The sequence below is a fragment of the Aquarana catesbeiana genome, linkage group LG06 (genome assembly GCF_042186555.1).
Source record: "Aquarana catesbeiana isolate 2022-GZ linkage group LG06, ASM4218655v1, whole genome shotgun sequence".
NCBI lineage: Eukaryota > Metazoa > Chordata > Amphibia > Anura > Ranidae > Aquarana > Aquarana catesbeiana.
In genome coordinates this window covers 68,506,768-68,529,237 of record NC_133329.1, presented here as the reverse complement: position 1 = coordinate 68,529,237, position 22,470 = coordinate 68,506,768, and the positions used below count along the sequence as shown (strand labels likewise).

Genomic DNA, 22,470 nt, shown 5'->3' with positions numbered 1-22,470 from the left:
GCCAGGAGAGTTACCCAATGCGCCATAAAGGAAAGGTAACGTCAGCGATAACATGAACCTTACTGCTGACCGCCCTGTCCAACGAGGCCAAAACATTGCCGTCCACATGCCGGTAGAGAGCCGGAATGGCCTTCTGTGAAAAGAAATGGCATTTTGGAATCTGCCACTGAGGTACAGCACATTCCACAAATTTACAAAAGGGGACAGAGTCTACCAGCTGAAAAGGCAGCAGTTGCAGTGCTAGCAATTTGGCCAAGCTAGCATTTAGACGCTGAGCATGTGGATGGCTTGGACCGAATTTCTTTTTACGGTTCAGCAACTGGGGTAGGGAAATTTGCCTGCTAAAATCAATTGGTGGTGTACTGCTAGCAGATTGGCTGCAAGTAATTGGAAAAAAACCTATTGCTATACCTTTATTTCTCTCAGTGCAGGTTTTTGCGAGGACTGGAGGTATAGTAGGGTTGGAGATCCCAGATGAGGAGCAAGGAGAAGTCTGCCTTTTTCTTTGATGTGGATCTTTCAAGTGCTGTTGCCAACAGACTGCATGGCAGGTCGTCACATGTTTGGTCAAGCATGTGGTGCCCAAGCGGCTTCTGTTCTGGCCACGCTTGATCCGCTTCAGACATAGGTTGCAAACAGCAACGGTGTGATCTGCTGCACACGTGTCTAAAAAGGCCCACACCAAAGAACTTTTAAAAGTCAGTGGGGAGTCAGCAACGCCCTGCACCTGTGGAGCTCTGCGGTGTGAAGCAATAGGGTGGCTGCCCTTATGCTGCCCCCTAGAGGACATCCTGCCTTGTTGGAGTTGTGCCTCCTCCTCCTCACTTTCCTCCTCTCTTCTCTCAGGCACGCGAGTACAGTCAGTGACCTCATCATCCCCTCCCACCTCATCACTGGAAAAAACTTGGCAGTATGCTGCAGCTAGAGGAACATGACTGCCAGTTTCTTGTCCTTCTGTGGCACCCCCTCTCTCTAGGCTCACGTTACTCCCTTCCTCAACCTGGGTACCATCATCAGAGCCTTCAAATCGCTGCGCATCCTCCTGCAGCATGTACCCACCACTGTGGTTGAATAATTCAGTGGAATAGGCCGCTTTGGCAGCTGTGTTGGAAGTCACACTACTCTGAGCCTGGGTGACAGAGGAGGAGGATGAGGACGGCTTCGTTATCCACTCCACCAACTCTTCTGCATGTTGTGGCCCCACGGCCACCTGCAGAGGATGCACCATGTCCACGACCACCACCGTTGACTGTAGCTACAGAGGTTGCTTGTCCTCTTTTAGTGGCCTGTGAGTGTCTGCCTCTCCTTGGTGGCCTTCCGGACATGATGTATTTTTTGTTTTCCAACATCACACTACACTGTATTATATACTGTGTACACTGCCTGAAGTGTATTAGAAACTATACACCACCAAATGCACTGTATATACACTGAATGCAGAGTATATATATATATATATATATATATATATATATATATATATATATATATTAATACACTGCCTGCACTGACTGAATATCAAGTAAATACTGAATATATAGTCTATGCTAAATTCAGAGTATATATATATATATATATATATATATATATATATATATATATATACTATACTGACTATATATATATATATATATATATATATATATCAAATACACTGCCACTAACTGAATAACCTGCCTGCTTAATATAACTCAAGCTATCTCTTTGTACACGCCAACAACACTACACAGGGCCGCCGTGTGGGGCGTGGACTTAGTCCCCCTTGAGCCATGATTGGCCAAAGGCATCCTGCCAGCTTCGCCCCCCTAGTGGAAGTGAAATAGATACTGGTGGTTCGGGTACGGGGCCTGGGGGTGGTACCCCTTCAACCAACCCCCGGGTGGGTACGGTACGTTTCCCTACTGCAAATTGGGGTCAGGTATCCTCAGCAGCAGAAGCGGCCGCTATTGGGGAGTCAGGGGCATAGGCCAGCTCGTTGGAGGAGGCAGTGGGGGAGAAAATGGAGGCGGTGCGAGTAGCCGACTCTGCAACAGGAGATATATGTGTGTTTGGAGGTTAGTTAGGGCCCATTTGCAACAGGGCGTCTAGCATAAGATTTGCCAGGGTGAGTATGTGGAGAATTTTCCCTGCTGCTGCGGGTAAAGTTCAACCTAGCTTGGTTGAGCCAGATGACACAAAAGGATGAGGAAGTTGGGCAGCAGTACAGGTTGCTTACACGAAATTTCGCCAACTGGGTGGAGGCGTTTGCTGTTATGGTGAGCGTCATAGGGGAGAGGAACCCTAAACATTGTTCGGTGCTCTTTTGCTATAAGGATGCAGTAGGGTTTACGGTGGGTCTGCGTGGCTACGAGGCACTGAACAAGTTTCGGCAGCGCAGGGCGGTAGGGCCCTCACAGCGGTGGGACCGCAGGTCGTCAGTCTCTGGAAGCGGGTCATATGATCAGCTCGGGCCCCCGAACCAGTCTTTTCAGGGGGGTGGGGGTCCTGCCGACATGGGACAACCGGCTGGTAAGAAGTGGGGGGCTCGGTTGGTAGTATAACAAGGGATTTGGTAAGTTGACAGAATGTCACCTTTTCTAAATGGATATCCAGACGGGGAGGCCGCTGAACTACTAAGGGTGGGTTTTTTTGTTTTTTGGCGGGCTTTGGGATCCCAGGTTCACTGATTTTGAGTGCCTCCTATGGCAAGGAACTTGAGTTCCATGGCACTATACCAGGGGGGTAGGAACGGAGAGACTGGCAAAAAGCAGGGGCAGGGTGCCTAAGTGGGGAGCCGCACAAGTGTTGCCTGCTACGCCACCTATGGCTGTTGGCTGGGTTCGCAGATATGGGAGGGGGGCTCCAGTGGCACATGGGGGACACAGATTCCACCTTTTATTTGCTCCCGGCTCGCCTGGGTAGTTTCCGACCTCTGGGGTACTATTGGCAAGACAACTTCTATGTAGAGAGCGGCTTGCCATGGGAGGCTCGATTTCCTGTGCTCTGTTCGAGCAGTTTAGTTCCTTTGTGAAAGGGGTAGCGCGGTAGGTATCGGGGTGTACTCGTCATCCCTTAGTGGGATGCATTCGATTCTAGGGCTAATCCCGGACTCGATCACCAGGTAGTGCCGTTGGCCAGGGGATAAATTGGTGTACGTCGAGACGGGCGATACGTAGGCTTGGCTTTGGATACTACAACCTCCTTTTTTCGGTAAGCTGCATTTTGCGGGCCACATTATTCCCATGGGCGGGGTTTTTGCCTACGGGGGTCGGCTGCCACAACTGGGGTTACGTCGCCTTCCACTTTATACGGCTCAGGGGGAGCAGAGGGAGCATTGGAGGATATGGCTCTCGTTTCTGGAACAATATATTGGACGATCGGTGGGGGATGTTAGGGTCGGGGAGTATTTTTGACCTGGGATGTGTACGTATGCGGCGGGGCATTCCAGGATATGGTGCCTTTTTACCAGGGGCACTGGAGGCGGACCCCTGGCTGCGTTCAAAGATAGGCGAGGGTTTGATCAGTAACATAGTACTTCTGGAACTTTTCTGGTAGTGTTAGCCTTGGAAAGATGGGGGTGAGATGGGAGTGGTTCAGGATTTGTATGCTGGGGACCTCCCAGAGGTAGACGATAGCTGACGCCTTGTCTCGGCTTCAGTGGGTCGGGTTTGGGGAGCTTGCACTGGCGGCAGCAAAGTCACGAATGGTTGTGGGGAATTGCTTTGTTGTTGTCGGGTCAGGGAACGGAAGGTCTGTGGAGCACGGCTACTTGAAGACCTACGGAAAGGTATGGCGAGAGTGGCGTGAGGTTACTCTTAACTGGGGTGGAACGGGGAGATTTGGCGGTACAGCTGGTGGTTCTAAGTTTGGTATCTAGGTTTTTGAAACGCGGAGGTTGCCTAATTCAAGGTGGCCTTTTTTCTGTCAATTTTTGGGGCTTTCCGGTCAGTGAGCTGGTCAGCCCATTTTGTTGGGTCCCTGGGGGGGTATTGGTGCAAGATGTACTCGGTAGGTGGGACCGGTTAATGGTTTTTTGCTGTGCAGGTCAAAGACAGACCAGGCAGGTGTCGGTGCGATGGTGGAACGGTTACATTGACAGTTTTTCCACAACCTGCTTGGGGAGGACAGTGGGGGAGTTATGGATAGGCGCCCAGGTGTAAGGGCCCGTTTTATACATGGGGATGGGTCCCTGCGGTACAGGTTTCAGTTTATGGCCATCTCCTGGAAAGGGCCTTAGGCAGAGGGTGGAAGGAAACCAATATGCTTTGTATTCCTTCCGCATCAGGGAGGCCACAAGGGGCCGCTCGGTGTAGATTGGAGGTGGCGGATGTTAGTTGAATTGGCTGATGGGATTGGATGGGAATCCAAGAAGTTTCGGTATTACATTCGCCCACATTTGTTTACGGATTGGTCAATTGATCAAGGGGGAGGTGGTGTACTATGGACGGCTGTTGCACTGTGTGGTTATGGTTATACGGGAGAGTATTGGTGGGGTGCTTGATTTATCCAGGGTTTTGTTTTCTCTTGCAGCTGGAGGGCAGCCCCTCACCTGGATATTGGGCTAGAGGTGACTATAGAAGGGGGGGTACAGAGGTGACTAATGAAAGGGGGCATACAGAGGTGACTATAGAAGGGGGGTATACAGAGGTGACTATAGAAGGGGGGTATACAGAGGTGACTATAGAAGGGGGGGTATACAGAGGTGACTATAGAAGGGGGGTACAAAGGTGACTATAGAAGGGGGGTATACAGAGGTGAGTATAGAAGGGGGGGTACAGAGGTGACTATAGAAGGGGGGTATGCAGAGGTGGCTATAGAAGGGGGGTATACAGAGGTGACTATAGAAGGGGGGTATACAGAGGTGACTATAGATGGGGGGTACAGAGGTGACTATAGAAGGGGGGTATACAGAGGGGAGTATAGAAGGGGGTACAGAGGTGACTATAGAAAGGGGGTATACAGAGGTGGCTATAGAAGGGGGGTATACAGAGGTGACTATAGAAGGGGGGGTACAGAGGTGACTATAGTAGGGAGGTATACAGAGGTGAGTATAGAAGGGGGGTACAGAGGTGGCTATAGAAGGGGGGTATACAGAGGTGGCTATAGAAGGTGGGTATACAGAGGTGGCTATAGAAGGGGGGTATACAGAGGTGGCTATAGAAGGGGGGGTACAGAGGTGACTATAGAAGGGGGGATACAGAGGTGAGTATAGAAGGGGGGTATACAGAGGTGGCTATAGAAGGGGGGTATACAGAGGTGGTTATAGAAGGGGGGTATATAGAGGTGGCTATAGAAGGGGGGGGATACAGAGATGGCTATAGAAGGGGGGGGATACAGAGGTGGCTATAGAAGGGAGGGTATACAAAGGTGGCTATAGAAGGGGGGGGTATACAGAGGTGGCTATAGAAGGGGGGATACTGAGGTGGCTATAGAAGGGGGGTACAGAGGTGGCAGTGGAAGGGAGGATACAGAGGTGGCTATCTGAATAAGTTTTTGATCTGCTGTGTCTATATGTGTATAAGCCACATTTCTTTGTTTTGTGCATTTCTCCAGTATTGCTTGTAACTTGCAGAACTATGTTCAAAATGTAAATTGTTCAATAAAAACATTTTTTTTAAAAATCTGCCCAGCTGTGCCATTGTGACGTATATCGTCGTGCGCTGGTCAGCAAGTGGTTAAAGACGGCCCTGGGCAGGTTGTTAGCAGGCATAAGAGTAACAATACTGTGTGTGTGTGTGTGTGTGGGGGGGGGGGGGTCATGTAAAGGGTGAAATACTGTGTGTGGGGTGATAATTGAATTTGTATTGTTTTAATGGCCTTGTCCCAGCACTGGCTGCTATGGCCATTTGTACTCCATTCCATCTGTGGTCTCATTAATTGGAATTAGTATTAAGGGGTAAGCTGAGTACAGTGGTCGAGCAGACATAGAAGGTTGGTAGCATCTGATCTACACTGGTCATGAATTACGCTGTCGGCTCTCCAGTTTGCCTCACCCGGGAACACCACTGTAGCGATGTAGAGGTATATCAGGAGGGAGCGACTTCATCATTATAATTCTATTTACAAAACAAATAAATAAGAATTGAGTGTGCTAGCCTGCCAACATCCTAAATAGCATTACGGAGAGAAAAATGCATAAAAATGCATAAAATGGACGCCCCTTTGGACTTTTAAGGACAGGAAAAAGTATATATGTATAAAGAGAGTAAATGAGTATAAAAGGCAAAAAAAGCCAACTTTATTAGTTATTCACAGATCTAAAAATGTAGAAATTTTTTTCTGAGATCAAATACAATACGAGGGTACATCAATGATAAACACGAATGTTTGTTGAACATATATACGTATCACCCAAAGCTGGTAATCCAAAGTCTTGCTCAAGACGAGTTAAACTCAATTTGAATTGCACAGCTTCTATCCCAACATGTTTCGGAAAATCGCATTGAAGTGTGCTTTTCCTTCTTCAGGGGAAATTTTATAGAAGGGTGTACTATTGTTGTATCTATAACACAGATGTATAGGTATAGAAAATTTGTTATGATATAGGCATCAACAATATAGTTTGGAGCCTGATAATATCAAAGAAAAATAATATGGAATACTTACATATATGTCATTGACTCATTAAACACACATAAGATAAAAACAGAGAGGGGGAAGAAATACACGCTGGCTGCGTAGATCCTCAAACACGGCGTGGAAATTCACCGTGTGACCATGGGCTGGGAAGACGGGATGCATTCACAAGGGATGCCTGGTATCACAGCGGCAAAAAAGTATAGCCACTGTGGGGGTGATCAAAAATAGAGAGGGTATTAAGATTCACATAATAATAGATGGTATGAAAGGTAAATAGGCAAATAAGGGGTTAATGGTGAAACCAGATGAACACAGGGACAAAAGTATGTCCATGTGATAGCTAATGTAAAGATGAGGTTTTTACATATTAAGGTTTACATAGTAGTAAGTGGAGTGAAAAGTAATTAAGTAGATAAAGAGTTAAAGGTAAAGCCAGATGAACACAAGGACAAGAAGTACGTATGTCCATGTGGAGGCTAATATAAAAATAAGGTTTACCTTTAACATATGGAGCATAGATAACGTGGGTGACGTCCATGCTGCAGCCGATGAACTGACACTGGAAAACCAGATGTCAGTTTAAATGTACCTGATTAGATTGGTGAGAACCAATCGTATGGTACGCTGCGCCGAATCAGCTGTATGTAGTACAGCTGACTGCGGAGATCAGAGCATCCCTCTGACTCGGGGGCGCGCGGAGTAGCCACGCCCCCCTAGGGGCGTGATGACATCATGCGTCTCCGCGTCACCGGCGGGGAAAGAGAAGCGCACAGCGCTCGTCGATCAGACGGCGGCGGATGTGCACATAGACTCCAGTGGAAACGGCATAGCAGGACATAGTAGTACCTGCCCTGCTCCAATGGAGCCCGCCCGCCGGGTGTCCGCAAGCCGCAACACAGCCCGGGGCGAGAGCAAAGGCCACCCGGTGGTGGAAAGGAAGTAGACAGCCAGCGTGTTTACAGACAAAAAAAGGGGGAATATAAGCATGGGAAATAAAACGGAATTACATACATATATAGACATATACTGTAAAATAGGCATCTCAGGTGTTTCAAAAGGCTGCTATAAAAATAATAAGGTAAAATTATTATCCAGCAAAATGATGTACAAAATTATTATTATTGGTTTGAATAAGAAATCTTGGGCAAATTAAACAGGAAAAATAAAAAAATCAAGCATACATGTTCATTTTTGGAAAAAGAATATATATATATATATATATATATATATATATATATATATATATATATATATATATATATATATATATATATATATATATATATATATATAATATATATATATATATATATATGTGTAAAGAGCTGAGTACAAAAGACAATAACATTATTTTGGGTGCTAGTAATTGAATAAGTAAATAAAGCGTTTAAAGATTCAGTTCACAGACCCCAGAGGTGAACTCTGGAAGAAATGAACGAAAGTTGAACGCTTCATTTAATCCAGGTGGGGCAGTGGCCTGTAAGTTGAATATCCAGCGTAATTCACATTGGAGGAGGCGTTTGTTAAAGTCGCCTCCCCTGGAGTAAAGGTGGATGCGATCCAGACCCAGGAAAAAGATCCTGGGAAGAGAATCTGGATGTGCCAAGGCCATGTGTCGACCAATAGGTACCTCAGGGTCCCGTTTGCGAATTGTGGATATATGCTGGTAAATTCTCTTCCAAAACTCGTTAATTGTCTTCCCGACGTAGTAGCAACCACACTCACAAGTGAGTAGGTATACTACGGCGGGAGTCTTGCAATTAATGTAGTGCTTGGGGCGAAAGTAATGTCCATTTGGTAGGAGTATATTGTGTCGCCTATCCATGTATTGACAGTATGAGCACCCTCCACATGGGAAGGTGCCCGTAGTTTTACAGGGATCGCCTCTGTAGGATCTATATTCACTTGTGACTAATCTGTCACCTACGGAGGGAGCCCTCCTATATGTGACAGCAGGGGTATCTGGCACAAATGGAGACAGTAGAGGGTCTGTAGTGAGTAAATACCAATATTTGTTGAGAATACGCTTTAGTTGTTTGTGTTGTGTTGTATAGGTAGTAATGATCCTGATAATATTGTCGGTAGAGGGAGTTTTTTTTGTATGAAGTAGATCACAACGTGATTGCCCAATAGTTTTTTTATACGCCTTTTTAAGGCTAGAGTTGAAATATGCTTTTTCGAGGAGTCTAGCTCGTAACTTGTTAGCTTCGTCTTTAAACATAGCTTCATCTGAGCAATTTCTGCGTACCCCAAGGTACTGACTATAGGGTATGGATGCTAAAAGTGGTTTGGGGTGGAAGCTAGTCGCATATAGCAATTGGTTTCCTGCAGTAGATTTGCGATACAGCTGACTGGAGAGGCTGCCGTCTAATTGCTTTTTAATAAGTACATCTAGGAATGTGATTTCTAGTTCACTGTGGGACATGGTGAAGGTGAGATTGAATTCGTTCTGGTTAATGAAAACAGAGAATTCCTGCAGGAGCTCAACTGGGCCGTCCCAGATCAAGAACACGTCGTCTATGTAACGTCGTCAAGAGTGTATATGGCTGACATAGGTGGACGAGCGATCGCTGGTAAGCAGTGAGTGTTCCCACTCCCCCAGGTACAGGTTGGCGTACGATGAAGCACAGCAAGTCCCCATCGCCACCCCCTGTACCTGGAGGTAGTGGGAACCGTCAAAGCAGAAGACATTGTGGTGTAATATGAATTCTAGAGAATTCAAAATGAATTCAATGTATTCAGGTTTGCACTTACTTGATTGTAATAGTACATGGCGGATTGTAGCAAGGCCTTTAGTATGTGGTATGGTACAGTACAGGGACTCAACATCAATGGTCACTAATAGGGCACCATCTGTGGTGTGCAGGTCCTGAAGGGTCTGTAGAAAATGTAGGAGTATCTTGTACATAGGATGGAAGACAAGTAATGAGTGGTTTAAGATAATTGTCTACGACCCGACTCAAATTTTCAGTCAGGTTGCCGCAACGAGATAATGGGTCTACCAGGTGGCTTGTCTAATTGTTTGTGTAGTTTTGGCAGCGCATAGAACGTAGCTTCTCTGGGATAGCCAGTTCTAACGTACTCCCAAACTTGTTTGGTTTTAGCGTTTTGGTGAAAAGCTGAGTCCACCAATGAATAAAAGTCGTGAGTAAATTTGTCAAGTACCGATCGATGAATTGGTCGGTACCAGTCAGGGTTACCAAGTATGTTTTTACACATCTCAATGTATTGGACATTGTCCATGACCACGACATTGCCACCCTTATCAGATGGTTTGATTACAATGTTGTGATCACAGGCCAATGCATTGAGGGCTGCTTTTTCATCCTGATCAAGATTACCGTGTGATTTGGAAAAGTTTTTTATGTTCCTAATATCTGTTGTCACAAGTTTAAGAAAAAGTGACGCATTACGGTTGGAACTAGGTGAGGGGTACAGAGTAGATTTCTTTTTTAGTGAAGGATCGACAACATAGAACTGTGTTTGTGTAGTGGGAGTGTCATTGGTTGTAGCGAGAAGGGCCTCTAGGTCAACTGAATCAATAAGATCTGCAGGTTGACACTCCTCCAGTAAAGTAAATAGGGTATCGTCAGTAGTGGCTAAAGAGCTCACTGCATTGAATGGATCCATGGTGTCCACAGATTCACTTTCTTCAAGTAGGGTGATCAAATTGTCTAGTGCCTGCTTGTCTGAATTGAAAGACTCAAGCTCAGAGCTAGATTTTTTGCGTATAAACTTTTGAGTAAAATTTTACGAATAAAGAGGTGGACGTCCTTGATGGCTCCAAATCTGTCGAGATTGAATTCTGGGCAGAAAGTGAGGCCACGTGCAAGGACATCCATCTCCTTGGGAGTAAGTAGGTGTGATGATAAATTGACTATGTTAAGCGTAGTTTTTAGTGATTTGTTTTCGGAGTTTTGGGCGGATGGGATTGAGTTTTCTTTTGATGAGTCTGTGCACGACCTCTCATCAAATCTAAAAAAACTACCAGGAGGTACAGATTTAGAACGTGTGGTGATGGAAGTAGTGCATGTATGTTAAGAAGATCCAGTACAGGTAGCTGGAGTAGATATATCAGGTGGGTCACTATTGGTGGTGTGCCGAGAGTGACCACCATTACCTGCCCTCGGTGGTGAGCCCTCTGTGTGGGAAGATTCATCATACGATTCATCGCCACGGCGGCGGCGCTGTCGTCTCCGTCCATGATGGTGAGGGGAGGACTGTGGAGGAAGAGAGATACATGAGTATACAGAGGAATCATAGTTATTATTATTGGTACGTGCTCTTCTGTTGGATTTTCCCAAAGATTTACCATGGGTTGGATTAACTTGCCATTTGGCTTTACCATGCCAAATTAGGCTTTACCATCTTGAGAGGATTTTCTATCTCTGTAATTTCTTATCTTTTTTAATCAAGAAGTTTTTGTTGAATAGTTCTAGATGGTTTTTTAGTTTTTCTTCAGATTCAGCATACAAGGGATGCGTTGTGAGATGCAGCATTTTAGTTTGTAATATTTCAAATTTTTCATCTAAACCTATTATACGTTTTTGGTACTCTGTGATGAATAGTGACATCATGTTTTTTGAACATAACTTTAAATTTTCCTCCCAAGCCACCTTGAAACTCGGATCAAAGTTGTCAAAGGTGGGGAAAATTTGAACTCTGAGCCCAAAGGGGTTCAGGTTTTCGGTAATGTATTCCTGGAAAGATTTAATGTGCCAGTATAATAAGGACTTTTTCTCTAGAGTCTGAGTGAGGTTTAGAAAAATAGAAGACAATTCGGAGTCCAAGGACTCTTTTTGTTCAAAGTCTTTATGTAATTTGGACATAAACATTGTCCACTGATCACCTTGATAGGATGCCATGGAGAGAGAGGGGAAAAAAGGGAAGAAAAAGAAGAAAAGGGAAAAGAGAGAGAGAAATAGAGTATAAGTGGTAGCAGAGTCTATGTAAGCAGAATGGTATAAATCAATGTTAATGTCAACACACCAATTCTTAAAAATCAGGGGACTTATACAGGTATTTTCTACCTAAATAATCGACAAAACAAATAAATAATAAGAATTGAGTGGTGTGCTAGCCTGCCAACATCCTAAATAGCATTACGGAGAGAAAAATGCATAAAAATGCATAAAATGGACGCCCCTTTGGACTTTTAAGGACAGGAAAAAGTATATACCGTATTTATCGGCGTATAACACGCACTTTTTTCCCCTTAAAACCAGGGGAAAATCGCAGGTGCGTGTTATACGCCGATCCCCTGCGATCCCGACCTGTCACATTTTCAAAATCGCCAACCGCGATTTGAAAATGGCGCCGCCGGCGCCGAAATACACAGAGCCGGTCCTCGGCTCTTCCCGGCGGCTCTCGTTCATTTTCGGCTCCACTCGTAGTCCCGAGCGGAGCTATCTGAACCTACTCGGCTAGGTTCGGATAGCTCCACTCGGGAGTACGAGTGGAGCCAAAAGTGAACGACAGCCGCCGGAAAGAGCCGAGGACCGGCTCTGTGTATTTCGGCGCCGGCGGCGCCATTTTCAAATCGCGATCGGCAATTTTGAAGCCCAGAATGGCTGGGATCACTGGGGAAAGGCTGCACTGGGGCAAGGCTGCACTGGGGAAGGCTGCACTGGGGAAAGCTGCACTGAGGAAGGCTGCACTGGGGCAAGGCTGCACTGGGGAAGGCAGCACTGGGGAAGTCTGCACTGACAAGGCTGCACTGGGGAAGTCTGCACTGACAAGGCTGCACTGGGGAAGTCTGCACTGGGGAAGGCTGCACTGACATGGCTGCACTGACATGGCTGCACTGACATGGCTGCACTGACAAGGCTGCACTGACAAGGCTGCACTGACATGGCTGCACTGAGAAGGCTGCAATGATGGGCGTTTAAATGTAAGTTTTTTTTCCCTTCAACTTCCCTCCTAAAAGTTTTTTTTTCCTTAAAATTCCCTCCTAAATTGGGGTGCGTGTTATACGCCGGTGCGTGTTATACGCCGATAAATACGGTAAGTATAAAGAGAGTAAATGAGTATAAAAGGCAAAAAAATGCCAACTTTATTAGTTATACACAGATCTAAAAACGTAGAAAATTTTTTCTGAGATCAAATACAATACAAGGGTACATCAATGATAAACATGAATGTTTGTTGCACATATATACGTATCACCAAAAGCTGGTAATCCAAAGTCTTGCTCAAGATGAGTTAAACTCAATTTGAATTGCACATCTTCTATCCCGACATGTGGAAATTTTATAGAAGAGAGTACTATTGCTGTATCTATAACACAGATGTATAGGTATAGAAAATGTGTTATGATATAGGCATCAACAATATAGTTTGGAGCCTGATAATATCAAAGAAAAATAATATGGAATACTTACATATATGTCATTGACTCATTAAACACACAGAAGATAAAAACAGAGAGGGGGAAGAAATACACGCTGGCTGCGTAGATCCTCAAACACGGCGTGGAAATTCACCGTGTAACCATGGGCTGGGTAGACGCGATGCATTCACAAGGGACGCCTGGTATCACAGCGGCAAAAAAGTATAGCCACTGTGGGGGTGATCAAAAATAGAGAGGGTATTAAGATTCACATAATAATAGATGGTATGAAAGGTAAATAGGTAAATAAGGGGTTAATGGTGAAACCAGATGAACACAGGGACAAAAGTCCATGTGATAGCTAATGTAAAGATGAGGTTTTTACATATTAAGGTTTACATAGTAGTAAGTGGAGTGAAAAGTAATTAAGTAGATAAAGAGTTAAAGGTGAGGCCAGATGAACACAAGGACAAGAAGTACGTATGTCCATGTGGAGGCTAATATAAAAATAAGGTTTACCTTTAACATATGGAGCATAGATAACGTGGGTGACGTCCATGCTGCAGCCGATGAACTGACACTGGAAAACCAGATGTCAGTTTAAATGTACCTGATTAGATTGGTGAGAACCAATCGTATGGTACGCTGCGCCGAATCAGCTGTATGTAGTACAGCTGACTGCGGAGATCAGAGCATCCCTCTGACGCAGGGGCGCGTGGCGTAGGAAAGAGAAGCGCACGGCGCTCGTCGATCAGACGGCGGCGGATGTGCACATAGACATAGAATGCATCCCGTCTTCCCAGCCCTTGGTTACACGGTGAATTTCCACGCCGTGTTTGAGGATCTACGCAGCCAGCGTGTATTTCTTCCCCCTCTCTGTTTTTATCTTCTGTGTGTTTAATGAGTCAATGACATATATGTAAGTATTCCATATTATTTTTCTTTGATATTATCAGGCTCCAAACTATATTGTTGATGCCTATATCATAACAAATTTTCTATACCTATACATCTGTGTTATAGATACAATAATAGTACACCCTTCTATAAAATTTCCCCTGAAGAAGGAAAAGTACACTTCAATGCGATTTTCCAAAACATGTCGGGATAGAAGCTGTATAATTCTATTTATTTAAAGGAGAGAACTGGGGAATTGGCGCTGCCCTATTAACATTAGGTGTTAATTAAAGATCACAGAAAAATATAAATAAATATATAAAAAGAAAAGAAAAGGGCTAAATGTGCATCCCTTAAGTGAATGTACCCCTACGCTTGTGCCAAAATTAATAAAATTAGTGAAAAAATTGTTTTATATAGTGTGCGGTCCTTTAAAGTGAACGTGCAATCCCTCTGTATTGCGTAGGTGAATATTACAATATATGGGTTTGGTTTAAACTTGCCCCACCTCCATTGCAAATCTTCACATTTACAACATATCAAATCATATCAAACCAAAACTTTTGAAAATTATTAAGTAGCCTCCTATAAAATTGTTGGGGTCCGTGACAAAACACACTATTTGGGGGCTATCAGTATCCGTGTGGGGTTACCATATATCCCTAATATATATAGTGACTAAAGTGCACTGCGCATAAAGTGAAACCAAATTGCATTAACCTCTATGATACAGTCTCAAAATTCATATATAATAAATTCATATATAAAAAATTCATAAAAATAGGAATCCAAACCATTAACACTTAACATTTTTATAGACAAGATTATTAAGAACGTCTTGTCTATAAAAATTAAGACATTCTAACCCTGACTGGGTCCATCACAGGAACTTTTTTCACAGATGTGTATCCATATTCGTCACTTTTTATTTTAAGTGTTAATGGTTTGGATTCCTATTTTTATGAATTTTTTATATATGAATTTATTATATATGAATTTTGAGACTGTATCATAGAGGTTAATGCAATTTGGTTTCACTTTATGCGCAGTGCACTTTAGTCACTATATATATTAGGGATATATGGTAACCCCACACGGATACTGATAGCCCCCAAATAGTGTGTTTTGTCACGGACCCCAACAATTTTATAGGAGGCTACTTAATAATTTTCAAAAGTTTTGGTTTGATATGATTTGATATGTTGTAAATGTGAAGATTTGCAATGGAGGTGGGGCAAGTTTAAACCAAACCCATATATTGTAATATTCACCTACGCAATACAGAGGGATTGCACGTTCACTTATAAGGACCGCACACTATATAAAACAATTTTTTCACTAATTTTATTAATTTTGGCACAAGCGTAGGGATACATTCACTTAAGGGATACACATTTAGCCCTTTTCTTTTCTTTTTATATATTTATTTATATTTTTCTGTGATCTTTAATTAACACCTAATGTTAATAGGGCAGCGCCAATTCCCCAGTTCTCTCCTTTAAATACTTCCAATTAACTCCTATTAGGAATTAATTAAGGGGAGGCTGCAGCCCTTCTAAAATATTTTCCTAAGCACGGACTTCTAATCTAATAATTGTATTTATGCTTTTAACATATGTTTTTATTGTAAGTGTACATCTATGAGGAGTTACTGAATAAATACACCTTTTTGAAAAAATGGATTACGCTAACAAGCAATATACAGATGGAAAGATGCAGTGATTGCTGATTATAGCCACCTGACATCCGTACACCTACCCACCAATATTGGATGAAGATTCACAGTGCTGATAACACACCCAAAGATATGCAGTATATCCAGTATTATCTGGTAAGTGAACTTCCTTTGGGGGATTGTCATACAAGTGTCGCGGAGATGGTTAATCGTCTGGATCAATGAATTATAACTTGCCTCTAATTCTTTTCTCCTGAGGTAGATCACCTTTAATCTCTTTTTTGCATTTTTGCTTCCTATTTTATCAAGAGTGGACTGTGCATCAAGTCTAAAGACTCTTGGATTTTATAAGCGCTATTAGTGGTTTAAATATTTATATCTGGACACATTTATTTATATATATTATGGACCTATAGCTTTTATAAGATTTGATGGACATTAGCAATGTTGACCTTGGTTTAATGTTAATGTATATTGTTTTAACAGTATGAATTTTTGTATTTTTTTTTTGTTTGTATTTATTTTATAGCCCAGATGAAGGGGGAGTGTTCTGAGCCATCAAAACAGGCTGGCTGTTTTATGTGATTCTATGATGATGGACCAGTAGATGTGAACTTGAATCAGCCTTTTGTAATCCACGAGAGAGCAAGAAGCTGCAGAAGGAGGCAGACAAATGTGCTACAGTGCAACCGATATGCTGATAGGAGGGGAGAGCAGAGTAACAAAGAAATGTACTCACCAGTCTCCCAGATAGGAAGGATAACTTGAACTGTAAGTCTGTTAACTTGCTGCAAATTTTCGCTGGCGAGTTGTACACTTGCAGAGCACTACTTAAAGCACAAGTTCTAGTTGACACTTTTTACCAATTTGTAGCAAATTTCCATGGCAAGTCTCTAGCAAGAGCAAAGTTGCAGTGGTGAGTCTACAACAAGAGCTCTGCAAGTCTACAGCATGAAAATTCAGCCTCAGTGCTCCCCTGTGGTGGGATGACTATTGCACAACATAACTGAACCAGAACGTGCAGCAGACTTGCAGAATATTTGCAAAGAAAGTTGATGGAGACCCATTTGATCTTGCCCTCGACCCCACCCTTGCCCCCTCCCATGACCCCACCTGTTCAGTCTGTGTCCTCATACACCACACAGTGGACAGAGGTGGACATGTGAAATCTCTACGGGTGGCCAGATGTAAATGGACCTGGGTCCAGATACATCATCAGACTACCTTTGATCTGTAACATTTAGGTCTAGAAAAACAGAAAATGACACAGTACTTTTCCATTTTTTTTTCTGGACCTGAACGCACACGGTGGTAGGCATAGACTCACATGGTGCTTTCAATTAGGTCCACATAAAAAATTGACAGGGGGCCCTAATTTTTAGTTTCTTAAAATGAGGTGGTTGGGGTAAGTAAAAACGCAGCTCAGCAGCTGCCTGTTTTTACTGTGCTCCCTCCCCCAAACACCAGTGTAAAGTAGCATCTTAGAATCATCAGCATTAGGATAATCGCACAGCACAATAGCTGTGTAGGCAGGTGCAGTCTGCTGTCCCCACTGCAGGTGGTGCTCAAAGGCAGCAGCAATGTAGAGGGAGAGTAAATCATGGAGAACAGGGTTCCTCTATGGTTTCATGCGTCACTGGGGCAGCGATCCAATTGGATGCTGGCCACCCATGTGACTCTGGCAGCCATCTTAGCCTTTTGTAATCCACGAGAGAGCAAGAAGCTGCAGAAGGAGGCAGACAAATGTGCTACAGTGCAACCGATATGCTGATAGGAGGGGAGAGCAGAGTAACAAAGAAATGTACTCACCAGTCTCCCAGATAGGAAGGATAACTTGAACTGTAAGTCTGTTAACTTGCTGCAAATTTTCGCTGGCGAGTTGTACACTTGCAGAGCACTACTTAAAGCACAAGTTCTAGTTGACACTTTTTACCAATTTGTAGCAAATTTCCATGGCAAGTCTCTAGCAAGAGCAAAGTTGCAGTGGTGAGTCTACAACAAGAGCTCTGCAAGTCTACAGCATGAAAATTCAGCCTCAGTGCTCCCCTGTGGTGGGATGACTATTGCACAACATAACTGAACCAAAACCCCGGCCACAGGGTTTTGGCACGATTTATGCGGGTGGGTAGAGTAGGGAAAGGTACCCAGTCTGTGGGGGACAGAACTAGCGGTAGGGAAAGGTTCCTGATGAGGAGGGAAAGCATAGGGTTGCATCTCTCTGCATACCTTCTTGATAGGACATGAGATGGCCAGGCTGCATTCTGTCCCCCCTCTTTTTGGAACTGCGCTGGGTAGCTGTACCACCAGGTTTGTTATGAACTGTTGCTGTATTATTTCAATACAAATTTTATATTTTTATACCTGACTGTGTGAATTATTGCTGCTGCACCCCACCTACAATCTATGGCTCTGTCACAGTGGGCGTTATTTACTAAAACCGGAGGGTGCAAAATCTGGTGCAGCTATTGCCAAAGCTCAATTGATCAAGTTGAAGTTAAAACCTGATCGGCCACTTTTAGTAAATCCCCAGTGTGCCGCTGTGTGGTGCTGACTTTGTTATGGCTGTACTGTGCTACAGTTTATATCACACAGTACAGCCATAAATTAACAAAGTCAGCACCCAACAGCCATGTGACACAACCATAGATTGCATGCTGTGCTGTGTGATTACCCTAATGCTGATGATTATAAGACACAGTGAGGATTTAGAGGTACCACTCATTGTGCACTGGTCTGCTACCATGCCTCCTGCCGCTGCTTGGATTAGTGCTGCTGCTCCCTGTCATTGTCTCACATCAGTCTCAGTACCTGTCCTGAGGCAGCAGAGCATGTACATAAGATCACTCCACCAGGGAAGGTAGCTGGCCTATACTATATTTGAGCAGCACAGGTCACGGGGTGTCATTATGTACCTCGCCCCTAAAATGATTAAAAAGCAATGCATCCTCCTTTATTTATACGCCCCCTAAGCATGTAGGAGCGGGGGTGTACTTTCATAAGCCCTAAATCTTCATTTGGCAGACATTATCTAAAAAGTCGCCCGGGTCCCCCATGTTGAGTTAATAGGGCCTGGACCCGGTACAACAGGACCGGTTGTACTGCCTTATCAGCGGCCCTAATTCAAAGCCAGAACGTTTTGTTTTGTTTTGTATAGAATCTGGAAGGGTTAGAGCCCCTGTTATATTTTTATTGTTGCCTCAAGAGTAGAAAAGCGACTTGGGTAGTGCACTGTGCCAAATGGTGTGTGGCCAATTTGCTCTACCAGTGAGGGAGTCCTAAAAGGGGCATGGTAAAAAAAACCTGAGGTTATTTGCTGTATACACAGCACACATATGGGTTTAAAATTATTTTTTAAACGTGAGCAAAAACCATTGCCTCTGGCAGTCAATGTCTGGATACTTTAAAAACAACAATTAAACTATTTAAGAAAAGGACATAAGCAAGAGTGATTAAGCAAATTAAATGTAAGATTATTGTATATACAAATTCTGAGGGTTCTTTAAAAAGTTTCCGCACTTTTTTTAAACTCTATTAAATATAAAAAAAGTGCGGAGACTTTTAAAAGACCTCTCATACAGTTGTGCTCATATGTTTACATACCCTGGCAGAATTTATGATTTCTTGGCCATTTTTCAGAGAATATGAATGATAACACAAAAACTTTTCTTTCACTCATGGTTAGTGTTTGGCTGAAGCCATTTATTATCAATCAAATGTGTTTACTCTTTTTAAATCATAATCACAACAGAAACTACCCAAATGACCCTGATCAAAAGTTTACATATCCCAGTTCTTAATACCATGCATTGCCTCCTTTAACATCAATGACAGCTTGAAGTCTTTTGTGGTATTTGTGGATGAGGCTCTTTATCTTCTCAGATGGTAAAGCTGCCCATTGCTCTTGGCAAAAAGCCTCCAGTTCCTGTAAATTCTTGGACTGTCTTGCATGAACTGCACGTTTGAGATCTCCCCAGAGTGGCTCAATGTTATTGAGGTCAGGAGACTGAGATGGTCACTCCAGAACCTTCACTATATTCTGCTGTAGCCAATGACAGGTCGATTTGGCCTCAGGGTCGTCTTTTCCACTGGGCACGCTGGCTAGTTACCCGGGGGCCCCACTTGCCTGGGGGCCGCACCTGCCCAGCGACCCCAGCTAAGCATCTATGTGTCACCCTCACTCCAATTTTCTGTGACCCCGCGCTCCGGCCGCCATGTCCAGTCTCAGGCCAAGCCATGGCACCCTGTGATTGGGCGAAAGGGGTCATGTGCGGCAGGTGGTGCTGGCCTGTCCTCAATCGCGGGAGAGAGGGGCTGGCCTTCGCTGTGAGCTGTGGCTGCTGTCTTCTCCTCCTCCCCCTCTCCGGGTCACCGATCATGTCCCCACCAGGGCATGCAGTCTGTGCCCGACGTCTTCTCCTCCTCTCTGGGTCACCGGTCATGTCCCCGCTGGGGCATGCAGTCTGGCAGTGTGACAGGCTGCGGTGCAGAGGCAGAGCAGATCATGAAAGATTAAAAAAGGTAAGAGATTCACTCAGACTCGTGAGTTTTGTTGCTGGCCCTGGAAGGGGGGGGATTAGATATGGTCTGGGGAGAGAGAGCAGCCATAAAGTCAGTGTATAGTGTATTGTGTGTGTGTGGTGTATAATGTATTGTGTGTAGTGTATTGGTCTGTGGGTAGAGTATTGTGTAGCACATTGTGTGTTATTATGTAGTGGTCAGTGGATAATGTAGTTTGTGTAGTAGTGGTCAGTATAGAAATCAGGTAGGGTGGTATGTAGTGTAGTGATCAGGTAGGGTGGTGTGGTGTGTAGTGGTTGGTGTGGTGTGTAGTGTAGTGGTCAGTGTGGTGTGTAGTGTAGTGGTCAGTGTGGTGTGTAGTGGTCAGTGTGGTGTGTACTGTAGTGGTCAGTGTGGTGTGGAGTGGTCAGTGTGGTGTGGAGTGGTGTGTAGTGTAGTGGTCAGTGTGGTGTGTAGTGTAGTGGTCAGTGTGGTGTGGTCGGTGTGGTGTGTAGTGGTCGGTGTGGTGTAGTATAGTGGTCAGTGTGGTGAGGTGTGTAGTGGTCAGTGTGGTGTGTAGTGTAGTGGTCATTGTGGTGTGTAGTGTAGTGGTCGGTGTGGTGTGTAGTGGTTGGTGTATAGTGTAGTGGTTGGTGTGGTGTGTAGTGGTCAGTGTGGTGTGTAGTGGTCAGTGTGGTGTGTAATGGTCAGTGTAGTGTAGTGTAGTGGTCAGTGTGGTGTGTAATGGGTGGTGTGGTGTGTAGTGGTTGGTGTGACGTGTAATGGTTAGTGTGGTGTGTAGTGTAGTGCTCGTGTGGTGTGTAATGGTCGGAGTGTAGTGGTCGGTGTAGTGTAGTGGTTGGTGTGGTGTGTAGTGGTCGGTGTGTAGTGTAGTGGTCGGTGTGTAGTGTGTAGTGGTCGGTGTGTAGTGTAGTGGTCGGTGTGTAGTGTAGTGGTCCGTGTGTAGTGTAGTGGTCGGTGTGTAGTGGTTGGTGTGGCGTGTAATGGTCAGTGTGATGTGTAGTGCTTGGTGTGGTGTGTAATGGTCTGTGTGTAGTGTAGTGGTCGGTGTAGTGTAGTGGTTGGTGTGGTGTGTAGTGGTCGGTGTGGTGTGTAGTGGTCGGTGTGTAGTGTAGTGGTCGGTGTGTAGTGTAGTGGTCGGTGTGTAGTGCTTGGTGTGGTGTGTAATGGTCGGTGTGTAGTGTAGTGGTCAGTGTAGTGGTTGGTGTGTAGTGGTTGCTGTGTAGTGTAGTGGTCGGTGTGTAGTGTAGTGGTCGGTGTGGTGTGTAGTGTAGTGTGTGGTGTGTAGTGCTCGGTGTGGTGTGTAATGGTCGGTGTGTAGTGTAGTGGTCAGTGTAGTGGGTGGTGTGTAGTGGTTGGTGTGGTGTGTAGTGTAGTGGTCGATGTAGTGGTCAGTGTGGCGTGTAATGGTCAGTGTGGTGTGTAGTGTAGTGCTCGGTGTGGTGTGTAATGGTCGGTGTGTAGTGTTCGGTGTAGTGTAGTGGTTGGTGTGTAGTGGTTGGTGTGGTGTGTAGTGTAGTGGTCGGTGTGTAGTGTAGTGGGTGGTGTGGTGTGTAGTGGTCGGTGTGGCTTGTCATGGTCAGTGTGGTGTGTAGTGCTCGGTGTGTAATGGTCGGTGTATAGTGTAGTGGTCGGTGTAGTGTAGTGGTTGGTGTGGTGTGTAGTGTAGTGGTCGGTGTGGTGTGTAGTGTAGTGGGTGGTGTGGTGTGTAGTGGTCGGTGTGGCGTGTAATGGTCAGTGTGGTGTGTAGTGTAGTGCTCGGTGTGTTGTGTAATGGTCGGTGTGTAGTGGTCGGTGTAGTGGTCGGTGTGGTGTGTAGTGGTCGGTGTAGTGTAGTAGTCGGTGTGGTGTGGTGGTCGGTGTGATGTGTAGTGGTCGGTGTGGTGTGTAGTGGTCGGTGTAGTGTAGTAGTCGGTGTGGTGTGTAGTGTAGTGGTCGGTGTGATGTGTAGTGGTCGGTGTGGTGTGTAGTGTAGTGGTCGGTGTAGTGTAGTGTGTGGTGTGTAGTGGTCGGTGTGGCGTGTAATGGTCAGTGTGGTGTGTAGTGCTCGGTGTGGTGTGTAATGGTCGGTGTGTAGTGGTCAGTGTAGTGGTTGGTGTGGTGTGTAGTGGTTGGTGTGGTGTGTAGTGTAGTGGTCGGTGTAGTGTGGTGTGTAGTGGTCGGTGTGGCGTGTAATGGTCAGTGTGGTGTGTAGTGTAGTGCTCGGTGTGGTGTGTAATGGTCGGTGTGTAGTGTAGTGGTTGGTGTGGTGTGTAGTGTAGTGGTCGGTGTGTAGTGTAGTGGGTGGTGTGGTGTGTAGTGCTCGGTGTTTAATGGTCGGTGTGTAGTGTAGTGGTCGGTGTAGTGTAGTGGTTGGTGTGTAGTGGTTGGTGTGGTGTGTAGTGGTCGGTGTGGTGTGTAGTGTAGTGGGTGGTGTGGTGTGTAGTGTAGTGGGTGGTGTGGTGTGTAGTGGTCGGTGTGGCGTGTAATGGTCAGTGTGGTGTGTAGTGTAGTG

At 44.9% G+C, this 22,470-nt stretch overlaps 1 protein-coding gene across 9 annotated transcripts in view; it reads right to left on the bottom strand.

The window, feature by feature from the left end:
* The window catches only part of LOC141148587 (uncharacterized), a 580,328-nt gene that overhangs the window by 225,381 nt on the left and 332,477 nt on the right, over positions 1–22,470 (bottom strand). The gene's annotated exons all lie outside the window — the stretch shown is intronic.